This window comes from Electrophorus electricus, chromosome 8, assembly GCF_013358815.1.
Source record: "Electrophorus electricus isolate fEleEle1 chromosome 8, fEleEle1.pri, whole genome shotgun sequence".
Lineage (NCBI taxonomy): Eukaryota > Metazoa > Chordata > Actinopteri > Gymnotiformes > Gymnotidae > Electrophorus > Electrophorus electricus.
The window spans coordinates 6,014,149-6,026,556 of record NC_049542.1 but is presented as its reverse complement, the minus strand read 5'-3'; positions in this window follow the sequence as shown (position 1 = coordinate 6,026,556).

Genomic DNA, 12,408 nt, shown 5'->3' with positions numbered 1-12,408 from the left:
TTGATATTTACACGAATATTGGTGCGCCCTGAATTTCCAGTTTCAAGTTCAGGGTCGAAACAAGTTCAGACTGCTCACGTGTTCCTGTGAATCACTGACGAGAAGCAAGTGGCCTAGTTTAAACCAAATAAGGATGGCAACGAAGAAGGTTTATTTTCCCCCCCTTAAATAATACTTGCTTGTTACCATCTTTAGTAGAATCGTGTTGATCATATGGAAAGGTACATCTTTCTGTTTTTTAATGTAAGCGTAAAGAGAAACCTTGTGAAAAACTTACAAATCAAAGCTCTACACAGGAGCCTTTGACGAGGAAACATTTATCCTCAGATATGGGCTCTGTAACAGCCATGACTGTTAAACTAGCCCTATATCCTTTGCGATTATTGAGTGTTCGGTTAAATAGTTGATTGGTATGACTGATTTAACGATTGTATCGTATGCACCCCCACACCACCCATAATCGTTTTCTACACGAACAGAATTATTTGTTAAAATCGTTAAACGATCTTATCTCTGACAAAAACGGTGTAAACGGTGTAACCCTCTACTGAGGGTTAGAGATAGCAATGGCGTTCAGAAATGCGTATTTTCTCCCTCTGTGGTGGACATGTATTTGTCACTGATGGATTGTCTGAGACAACACTGCTTAGAAAGCAAACCACATTAAGGCCATAACAGGATTGTTAGACAGTGTTAGATGAGAAGAAATGTTTTGTCTTTAAACCACTTAATTATCATAACCTTTTTTCTTTTATGTTGTTGTGACACTTCATAGTTTTGCCCACCAGGGGAAAAAAAAAAAAAGTTTTAACACATGAAAAATGAAAAACATTCCATGGGAAAAATGTGAAAGAAAAGACCAGTGGTCTTACCCTGCCTCAAAATGGCCTCCATGTCAAACATCACTAAATGGCCAATGTGGAGAGTTGAGAGAAGGCATTAATATGTTATACACATAAGTATATTATTATAGCAATCAACTGACAGTGGTCTCCGCACAGAAGGCTCAAAGCAGCTGGCAGTGGTTTAGCAGGTTAGAGCTTCACACCACAAATCGAAACCTGATAGATCTAGAGGGTCCCTGGTTCCATGTCCTAATGGGCAGTTGGGTTGATGACCTGGGGCTCAGGGACTTGATAGGTTCAAGGGTCCTTCTCTGAGGCATTAAACCCCCAAATGGCTCAGAGAGGGCTGCAATGTGAAACCCCCATTTCTCCCCAGGGCTCGGCCCCTGCACAGCAGCCTTGGAAAGACCACATAAAAAATAAGGGCTTAAAATAACAAGGCCCATTGTTGTTGTGCAAGGCACTTAACCCCTGAGCTGCTCTGAGACCCTTCCTACTCTTGCTGAGTTCAGATGCTGGTACTGACCAAGCAGGACAAATTATTACCCGCGTCTGGACTCTGGTGTAACGAGGAGGCTGAGAGCTCTGATGAGAACCAGTGAGGCCCGTGTTGCATTGCAGTAATTGTGGCATGCGCGCTACCTCACCAGCGTCGTCTGACCCAGCAGTGCCAGATTATCTCCATTACGTCAGTCCTACAGGAACTACTCTTTGTAACATCTAATGGTTATTCATAAAGTATTCATATTCATAAAGTTTATTAACCTCACGACAATGTAATGTAATCTCATTGTACTAAATATCATGTAATGATCACACCATTAGCTGTGATTCACCAAATCCTCAGTGCGCAGTGTCTAGTTGAGAACGGCCACATGGTGGTCAAAACACATGCTGATCTGAGGCAGTATCTCAGCACTTTCATACTAAGGGGCTTTATTTCTCAGTTTTTCTCATTCCTCATTATATCCACCAACGCTGGACTAGGACAACACTGTGGTGCTGGTCTTTAAAGAGGTATTAGGAGTCTTCAAGGACATTAAGTAAAGCTTGGGTGGTTTTATCTCCTTGATGAGTGGCTCTGTCATTACCGACCTACTGTATGGGGAGTTGGCTATGACACCCCCCCCCCCCCTTGCTGGACTGGATCTCAAAAAATTTGCAACGATGAATTAATTTGCAATTAATTAAAAGTGATTAATCTTGGACCTAGACTGTAAATGTGTGTCACTAGAAAATATCCCCTCAGGACAACATAAATGACTAGAAGTAATATGTGTCTTGGAACATGTCTTACTGTCCTGTGCACTGCGAAGGGACATATTTTAAGTTAATCATGCCAGCCTTGCAGTTCTTTTTCTTATCACAAGAGGGGGGTAAAGTATAAGTTATAAATACAGCTGTCGCACCGAACACTCGGGTTCCAGGTTTTTTTGTTTTTGTTTTTTTGCTTAAGGCCAAAAATTTCAAAAATTCTGTCTAATAATGGCACTTTTAACAAAGGTACACAATACTCTCAAAGGATGTATGGCATTAAAAAAAATAAATTCTCATGTTGTGCAGGCTCACACACTGTCTTTCCCCTTGATGATCTGGCAAGCAGCAAAGAATTAATTAGTGATTAAGTGAAGTGCTTGTAGTCTCATTGACAAAGTAGTGATTCTGGTTGAGTAGAGATTGGTATTGAAACACACACCCATACGTTTTGTCACTTGGGGCTTGCAGCAAATTCACTGATGAATTACGGTCCAAAAGCTGTCTCTCAACTCTGAGCGGCTGAACAACTTCAGACAGCTCTGATGTCCCTGTCTCCTTTGGTATGAACTGTCTGTCTCTCTCTCTCTCTCTCTCTCTCTCTCTCTCTCTCTCTCTCTCTCTCTCTCTCTCTCTCTCTCTCTCTCTCTCTCTCTCTCTCTCTCTCTCTCTCTCTCTCTCTCTCTCTCTCATACGTATAATCGCGCTCGTCCATATGCCCATCCCTTCATAACTTCAACATTGGACTAGACGCTGCAGGAGATACTCCGCGAGCGCAGCTGGTCCCTCTCCTTCCCGTCCGCACGGATCGGTGAGGCCACATTCACTTTATTTAACTTTTCTCGTACGTTGCCACTGCATGCCCGGTGCAAGATCCAATGTGACCAATGTGCAAAATATCGGCTGACTTAAAAGTAAACTTCTGAAGATTGGCCTTGTGCCGCCTCCCGTCCTGCGAGTGTCGTCTTAGTGGGTTCACTTTCCCGGTGATTACACACGTCTGCCTTACAACAAAAGAGCAATCATAACTTTCAGAAAGGGATTTTTCTAGTATGGAATTGATTTGGAATGCCACATGCCATGACACAAATCCACACAAACCTTTTGCTTAGAGGGAAGTCCAAAAAAAAAACCAAAAAAAAAAAAAAAACGATTGCTGTAGCAAAACATCCCGCCAGAAGCTGCAGTAGACTCACTTTCCCCCTCTGCAGGCGTCTTCGAGCACTGCGCTCAACACGGAACAACAGGGGAAAGCGGCTGGAGGCGGTCAGTAAATTAACACTGTATCAAAACTGTGACGAGAAGTTCTCAGCTTTCATCATTTGGAAGTAATTATATAACAATTATGTATTTTTGTCGAGCTGATGTCTCTCTTGAACCAAGCAAAGAGAATCCTCCCCGCTCTCGTCCTTGCTTGTTTCGCTTTATTGACTACTGTTTCATTTTAACACAGGGGTCCTGTTTATAGTGAACAAACTATTAAGTAACTTTATGCAAACTGACTCAAAACCAATAAACATCACAAATTATTTCCTGTATAAATATTAAAATTTCAGTATAGTACTGTCCACATTCTAAACATATACTAATTAGTCCATCTATCCATTCACCCTTTCACCCATACACACTCATACATCAGATATATAAAGTTTTTAAAGAACAAAAATGTTTTAAAGAGAAAGGATAAAGGTCCCATGTAAGGCTATCGCCTTGCTTAAAGTTTCAATATTTATCTACATTTGAACATCCAATAATCAATGCATTTGTCCACCCATATATAGTTCTTAATGGTCTCCATCCATCCATCCATCCATCAAACCCTTTTACATCTACATTACTGTAAACTTACTTTTGTGAAATGTTTATATTTAGCATGCACGTATGATGTGTATGGGTGTGTTTGTGTGTGTGCTAGCATGCGTGCATGTGCATATATATTATGTGTGAATGTGAATAAATCAGCACGTTCTCTGTAGAGGGTCGCTGTGACCCCACTGTGACTTGCTGTTCTAATGGAAAAATAAACTGTGTTTTTGAATGAGCCTTCGGGCGATAATTGCAACGTTTCACCTACCTGCTGTCTCCTCTGAGGGCCTCCAAGTACAATCTGACTCACACAATGCTTTTGTACTCTATTTTAAGGTCTGTGCTGACATATTTTATGGCAGTGAAGCGTTCAACTACAGAAATTCAAATGAAACCGCGTCGTAATTCGCGGATCTTATTCCAGGCAGAATAATCGGACATGATTGAGACAATATTCAAATTTAAAAAAACAGAAAAAATATCTTTTTATCCTTGGACATATAATTCCCCCGTGTGGGTCTCATGAGAACTATACGCTGAAAGGACAAAGGCTGCATATGTTTAAGTTAATGTGTAGCATTAGGGATTATCCCATTAACAGGTGGTCCGTAAAGGTTTGGGCCCTGCTGCAATTTGTAGTTTTGGCTCAGTGTTCCGACACATTGGATTTCAAATGAAACCTTGACTACAAATGTAAAGGGCAGTCTGCCAGCTTTAATCTGAGTGCATGTATGTCCATATCAGGTGAACCATGCAGGAATTGCAATCCTTTTTATACGTAGTTCTCCCATTTTACAGGGCCATAAGTAATCAGACAATTGGCTGCCCAGTTGCGTCTCTGTGGGCTGTCGCCTCATTAGTTCATGCACAAGAAAGGTTGCAGACCAGAGAAGACCACAGTGGTAGATGACCAGAGAACATTTTTAATTGTGAAGAAAAACCGCTAAAGCGATTGCTAGCCATAGATGTGTGAAAAGACTACCATGGAGTGCACCAAAGTAACCTCAGAGGGCCTGACCCACTGGCGAACCTCTAAAAGGTACCAAAAAGAAGCCTGTGGATTTTGCAGACAAAGTCTTCTGCATAGAAGAGAGAAATGAGGATTACCTTGTAGCACAGTGATGAAAAGAGGAACGTTGAGAGGTTTAAAAAAAAAAGAAAAAAAAAGGGAACTGCTCCCAATCCAAAGCGTGCCTGCTCGTCTGTGAAGCATGCCGCCACAGGCACATACTGCAGCCTATGGAAGTAGGTCACACGTCTGTATCGATGATGCGCCTGCCGACTGCGGCAGTGAGGGGAATTCTCAAGTGTACAGACGACTCCTATCTGCTCTGATCCAGCTGCGCCATGAAAAACAATTAAGACCTTTTGTTAACATGACTTTTCCTCTTTTGTCAAAATAACTTAGTCTCACAAATGCTGTTCAGATTACATTATAATCTGTGTTTACATTGTATTTATTTCTGATTTGAGTTCACTCAAAATGATAGGGTTACGATAAATTATCAAATTATTTTAAAAGTGTCTTGAAGGTCAGTAGATGGTGCCTCAACTTGTAGTAACTATAGAGTTTTTTAAGACCACAGTGGGGATTGTTCTTCTCTGGCAAAGTCAGTCAGCCCAAACAGAGGTCCAGTGATCTCACTCGATGAAAGCAAGTGTAGCAAAAAGGTCCCACAACAGGATCTGCAAATAGCTGCATTACAGGCCTGACATACTGTCACAGGAGCCAGTACCCAGGATCCAGTACCTAGGATCCAGTACCCAGTATCCAGTACCTAGGATCCAGTACCCTTGGTCCAGTATCCAGGATCCAGTACCCATGGTCTAGTGATTTATTTTGCTGGAGAAATAGGAATGGTGAGATTCGCTGTCCAGTTGTGGACTACAATGTATTCTATCTGGAGATCTGAAACGGCCAGAAATCAGTTCCTACCTGCTAACGCTGCCTTGGCATATACAGCCTTTACATAGGAACAGACAAGTAACAGACACATCTGAGCAAGGCCTACCAGGAAGCCAGAACTTTTATCAGTGATCAGATACACTAAGCAGATGCTTGCCAAATAAGACACTTTTTCGATAAAGCGGCATTCTTCTTTAGAGCGAGGTCAAGCGTTGTGTATTCTAGTCCAACATCTGAAAGAAGCTCGTTTTTTTATGCTAAGACGGTCTTTCAGAGAAATTGGGTCATATTTAACATGCAGTTTGAATATTAATACAGTGTCTGATTGAATCACATCAAAGGGGAGTGTGAGTAAGCATGCAGTATTTATTTGTTTCAGTCTTTTTTTTTCATTTGAATGCGAGCACAGTACCAAGAAAGAAGATGCACGTTTACATGAACTGGGCAGACAAAGGTGGACCCAGATCATGACATGAGCAAAGAGAGAAGTACTGGAGCACCTAAATAAAGGTGACGACATCGTGGTGACCCTCTCCTTCAGGCTAGGCTACTCGCACTTGCGCAACCCCTAAAGTCAGCCTGCTGTTTATGAATACAGCTACATCTACGTAAGGATGCCATAGCCGCAGAGGTGCTCTGATGAAGATACTCCTGTGTTCTTGTAGGAATCAACCTCTGGTATTTTTTACTTTTTGTTACTCCAAGCTAGAGTGTCAGGGAGTCAAGCTTTAAATCTGTGCCCTGGGGGAACTACATGTTTTTTTTATTATTATTATTATTATTATTATTATTCCTAATAGAAAATAACTTCTGTGCTCCAGCGTACCTGATTGGTCTCTTGCAAATGAACAGATGGTTCAAAGCAGGTGTGTTTGAGCAGGGTAAACTCTAGGAAGCCCTGAGTCTACCAAGGGGCTGAGGAGGCTGGGGGTGCCATCCAGCAGGTTGAGGAGAGGCTGAGGCACGGGTGATGGAGGCCTCGTCTTCCTGCTCTGCAAAAAGTTGGGGTAGCCATGACGAGCGGCACCTTTGGAATGGATATGCGCAGAAGTCGTGTGGTTTACTCTCATCTAGTGCCTGCTTCTGCCCTTCTGTCTCCCTCCCTCCCTGACTGCACGAGGCCGCTCCGCATGATGCAGCTCTGCCAAGCTGGCCGAAGGAGTGGGACTTATACGGTACGAACTGCCAAGAGCCACCGTCAAAGAACTCCGCGCCGAGGAGACGAAATTGGGGTCAGGAGTGCCACGGTGCCCCCGCTGTGATTGAGGCACACAGGAGCGCCTTGGAGAGACTCAGAGCATGCCTAAGCGCTCCTAGGCATCTCCTGCGTAATCAGAAAGGCTTCTCATTAGTCCCTCCTGGAAACACAGCTGTCGGCATAATACGTGCCACCGAATGCCAAATGCTGTTAGCTTCTGAACTTCGGTTCAATGTAAGTGGGCCTTCCTCATCGCATGGCAAAATATTAAGCAAATACAACCATTTTTGGCTGAAATAATTGAAATAACCCTTCAGTCGGTCTCTCTGGATATACAACAATGTCCTCCATAGGGTCTACGAACTGCCAACCTAGAGGGGGAAAAAACTAGAGGAAAACCTTGAAAAGGCTTGGAACAGAAGTTGTGCATTCACCTCCACATCCCCACCTGTCGTGTCTGCCTGTCAGAAAAATTCTTTCCTCGCCTCTGCTCTCCTTACATACGGTCCAGAATGAACTGCAGTTTCAGGCGTCTCTCGCTGCTGCAACTGAGTGAGGCTATATCCAGCCTCCATAAGGCATATCTGCATATATTTAGACGTTAAACGACAATCCAGAAACCAAATAATGATTACACAGGCATCCAAGACCGAAAGCGTGGTGTGCTTTTGATGTCAGGACAGTGTGGTGTTCTTATGACCGACTACAGATCTCGGGGGCTGGAGTCAAAACAAGCCCGATCTGGCCAGCACAGGACCCTCTCACGCCAGTCAGCTGTCCAAGGCCAGTCGCGAGACAGCAGTCTTGCTCTGTTTTCATGTAGTCAGTGTTCCTTCGGGGGTCTGGGCAGTTGTCAAGTCAAGACTCTCAGTTACCTGGCCAGGGAATACACTTTTCCTTCCTTTTTTCCTTTCGTCTGCCCTTTTTTCTTCTCTCTTTTGCTCTCTCACTCTCTACCTGCATCTCTCTGTCTTTACCATCCTCCCTTACACCCCACTGTAGTCTAGTCTCGCTCCTCTCTCGCCGCCTGTATATTGATTGTACTCCAGGGGTTTGGCAGGAGCCAATGTGAGAGGATGGATCTCGCACCCTCCCGGGAGGGCAGGCCAACCACCCATTAGGCCCGGGCAAGACGGTGTTAGGCGTTTTGTCATCAAAACTGGCTAGAAAACACACCTAGACACTTCCTAGGGAAAGAAGCAATTTGTTTATCTGGAACGGTCAATGTCTGTGCTGTTGACGTAATGAAGCCATGCTTGTTGTGAGGTGCGTACCTGCAGAGCTCAGTTGTGGCCCACTTCTGACACACCTGTTCAAATTAAGTTTTGCAAATGCACCAATTAGTTGGATCAGGTGGGGTGGGTTTGGCCAGCCACACCCCGGTAGGAAGCAGCTGCAGAAGCAGGAGTTCACTAGAGATCATGAGCCTGCATGCACTAAGCATCTTAGGGCAAAAATGCAGATGTAGGAGCAGGTGTTTTGCCTCAGAGACTAAACAATGTAATGGTGTGCAAGGCACAAACATGTACACCGGTCAGAGAGGTTCATGGATTCATTACCAAGCCAACTGCTACTGTCACCGTAGCCACCAAACCATGCACGCAACCTCTGGCCTTAGATGTGGGAAGCACCCGGGAGACGTCTGTCACACTTTTCTTTTCTTTCAGGAGTGCAGATCCAGAGCAGCCCGCATCCCGGTTCTCTCCGCTAGCACATGCTCCTCCCTTTGTCCTCACAGGTATCCCAGGCCTCCTTCCTGGAGGCAATTTAGCAAGAACAAAAGAACCGCTTCCGGATTGTCTGTACCAGCATGGGTGCGGGCACAAGGGCGGGGCACAGCGCTTCTGTCCCCATGTGAGCCTGACACACACGGGGCCTCCAGCTTGCGGGGCTCCCCTCTGCTGGCCAGCTGACGCTGCGGGAACATGACAGACTGCAGGGCTCTTCCTGAGGGTGGGCTCTTTTGTTCCATGTGGTGTGTGTTACTTTTGTGTTTGTTTTCCCCTAAACATACAGTTTGGTTCAGAGCTGTACTGTGTGTTGCCTGAAGTAGTTTGGAGTGAAAATGATGGAAATATGTACTTGAATATAGATAGATAGATAGATAGATAGATAGATAGATAGATAGATAGATAGATAGATAGATAGATAGATAGATAGATAGATAGATAGATAGATAGATAGATAGATGTAGATGTGTGTGTGTGTGTGTGTGTGTGTGTGCATGTGTGCGTGTGTGTGTGTGTGTGTGTGTGTGTGTGTGTGCATGTGTGCGTGTTCACAGCTGCATCCTTAATATTTTGCTGTTGTCTGTGATGTGATATATCCTGACAGAAAATAACAATCTCCCATAATAAACAATACATACAAATGTTCTTGCCATTTTCTCTCTCATAATCTCTATTTAAACAGACAGATTAATAACCTAACATTGGTCATAGTAGCCAATGAATGAGGAGAAATATGACTAAATATTTTACTGACTAATATCATGTTCTTTTACATTATGTTCTTTTAGACATTATGACTAGAGAGAGTCAGAAAAAGCGAGGGAGTGGGAGATAGTGAGGGGGAGAGAGTGGGAGAGTGAGATAGGAGAGAGAGAGAGAGAGAGAGAGAGAGAGAGAGAGAGAGAGAGAGAGAGAGAGAGAGAGAGAGAGAGAATGGTCAAAGCTGACACGCGTGAGAGTCATTTGCATTCTTTGTCCATGCCGGGCTTCGGAGATGAATATTAACTCTGACACTGAATTAATAAGAAATTCAGTAAAGTCTGGGTCACAGTCTTTTTCCTCTAAAAGATACTGTGTTAAGAGCCCCATCTTCTAGCCAGTGCCGGCCCTCTCTACTATTATGCACCATTCTGCTGGCCAAAAGTGAAAATTCAGTAGGGTGATGAAGGCTTGATGAAGGCCTTTAACTGCCCCTCCCTCAGTGAAGAATGGGAAAAATACCACAGTGTTGGTGAAGCTCATCTGGAGAGCTTGCTACTTGGAGCTCAGTCAGGGTGGTCATTATCAAAGGAATACTTCACTGATTGTAATTCCTTATCAGGGCCATTTGTGCCACAGTCACTTTGCAGTTCACTTACTAACAGTGTCAGTGCAGTGCTAACACAGAGGTAAGACAGGCAGCAGCTTTAAATATGCATACCGGTTAAAAAGACGCCTCTGTGGTATCAGATAAGGAAGTCAAAGAACGTTGGTAGCTCCTCTGTGCCTGCCACTGCAGGCTCTGACCAAGTGTTTGCACCTTGGGTTGGCGGGGGGTAGTGTGGGGTGGGAGTGGGGGTGTTTCCGTGGGTGCCGTACTGTTGAAAGCCAACCAGGCAGAATTATGCGCAGCCTTTATGACATCGTTAATCACTGCCACACGTACAGCGTGAGGCTCTAATCCCATATCAGCCAGATGCTCCAGGGTACAGGATATGTTCCCACTCTCAACCCCCTCTCAGTACTGCAATGGGCTGCTTCCCAGAACAAATGTGGTTCTACCAGTAGCCTTACAATCACTGCAAAGTGCTTGGTCTGTGCTAGCTGTGTTCATTCTCATATACAGGATGAGTAGGGATCATTTTCATAACAGTGTTTACAGGTTCCTAACATTCAAAAGTGTAGTAATGCTGAAGCTGAATTCTTAGGTGATACTGCCAGGAAACAGAAAGGACTCTTAGTCTTGGAGAACAGAACTCGTAATTTTGGCGAACAAGACTCTTGGAGAACAGAACTCGTAATCTTGGCGAACAGCACTCTTGGAGAACAGGACTCTTACTCTTGGGTGTGCTATGCCAACTGAACTCTGAACTCACCTATTTCCATATCTTTTGATCTCACCTTGCTTCCACTGAGTCATCTTTGACCTCAAAATGTTGACCCCTTCCTCTGCACAACATTTTGCTTCCAGGTTACACCTCAGATGTGGCAGGTATGTTGCATGCAGTCTTACCAGCCTCCATATCTACACTGTCAGACAGGGGGAAAAAAAATTAAGTAGGTACAATAAAAATACGAACATGTGTACCACAGAAGAAATATTACCTTCCCCCACAGTAAGCTCTCGTGATCAGTCTCCTATCACCCGCCTCACACAGTGCTACTGCAGTTTCCTGCTGATCATTCAGAGTTGAGTTCTTATATGAACAAAGCAGACACAATAACGGAATCCTACATGAGTGGGAAGGATGCGATTCTATTCCTCCGACCAGCCATGAAAACAGGCCCTTTGCATCACCATCTCATATACCACCTGATGGGCTAAGTGTTTGACGCCTTTATTGCAACTGAATTGGCCGTGCAACGCAAAGACTCAGAAATAATTGGCACAGTCTGACAGAGCAAACCACTCACAGGTTAAACGGGGGTAGGGTGTAGGGTGGATGGGGGTGGAGCCTTTTTTAAGATCATGTTTATGCATAGCTTGGCTTTAGGTAAGAATGCAGCCACATTATCCCTACTACTCCTGGATATAAGAATGGAGGTGAGGGTTAAAAGCCTCTAGGGAGAATTCTTGGCTTTGTTGGATGGAACTGAAGTGGATCATCTGGAGAATCGAGGAACTGAAGTGGATCGTCTGGGCCGAAAAGGAATGTCAGGCTAAAGGAATGTCTTCAAGTACATCTGATTCATATTATAGGCCATTATCTCTGCCTGTTCACTCCGCAGACATATCTGATATCTCTCTTAAAGCTGTGAGCTCTCTGTTGATAAAAACGAGCTTTGGCTGCAGCTGAAAGGCATTGACTCACTATAAGACCCATCAGCCAATATTCTGCAACCCTTATAGTATAAAAGTGGTGATCTGAGTTTTTCCTTATTAGATCCCAAGAAGATACATACAAAGAGGCCTCTAGAACAATCTAGATTACGACAAGTTCAAGTAATTGAAGTCGGCATTATAAACTATAAATAAACCTCTTTTAATGAAGAGTTTTCATGGTGCTATGGAAAAAAAAAACTAGAGTGTATAGTTTACTATCAAGAACACTGAAGGTCGTCCCTTGTCGCCTGTCATGAGCCATATGAACCTTGTAACCCAATTTGCAACATGTCAGAGCAAACGAAGTGCGCTGTGACAACCTGCAAGCTATCTCGCTAGGCTGATGACAGTCCATTGACATACCACCCAGTCACGTCAAATGCCGTCCTACAGGCAATACAGGCCACACTATTGGTTCATTACTGCACATTTATTTTACAAAGCAGCAATCCATTTACAAAGAATTAGACTGCATGTGGCTGAGAAGGCCTGCAATCTGTTCTCAATTCATTCCAATTAGTTTCAAAGCTCCCAGTAACTTAATTAATGATAACTCGATATTAATGCATGTTGAGGCAACATTTTACCAGAGTTAACTCTACATGAATATCAGTCCACATGATATACGCACCCACAGACACACAAGC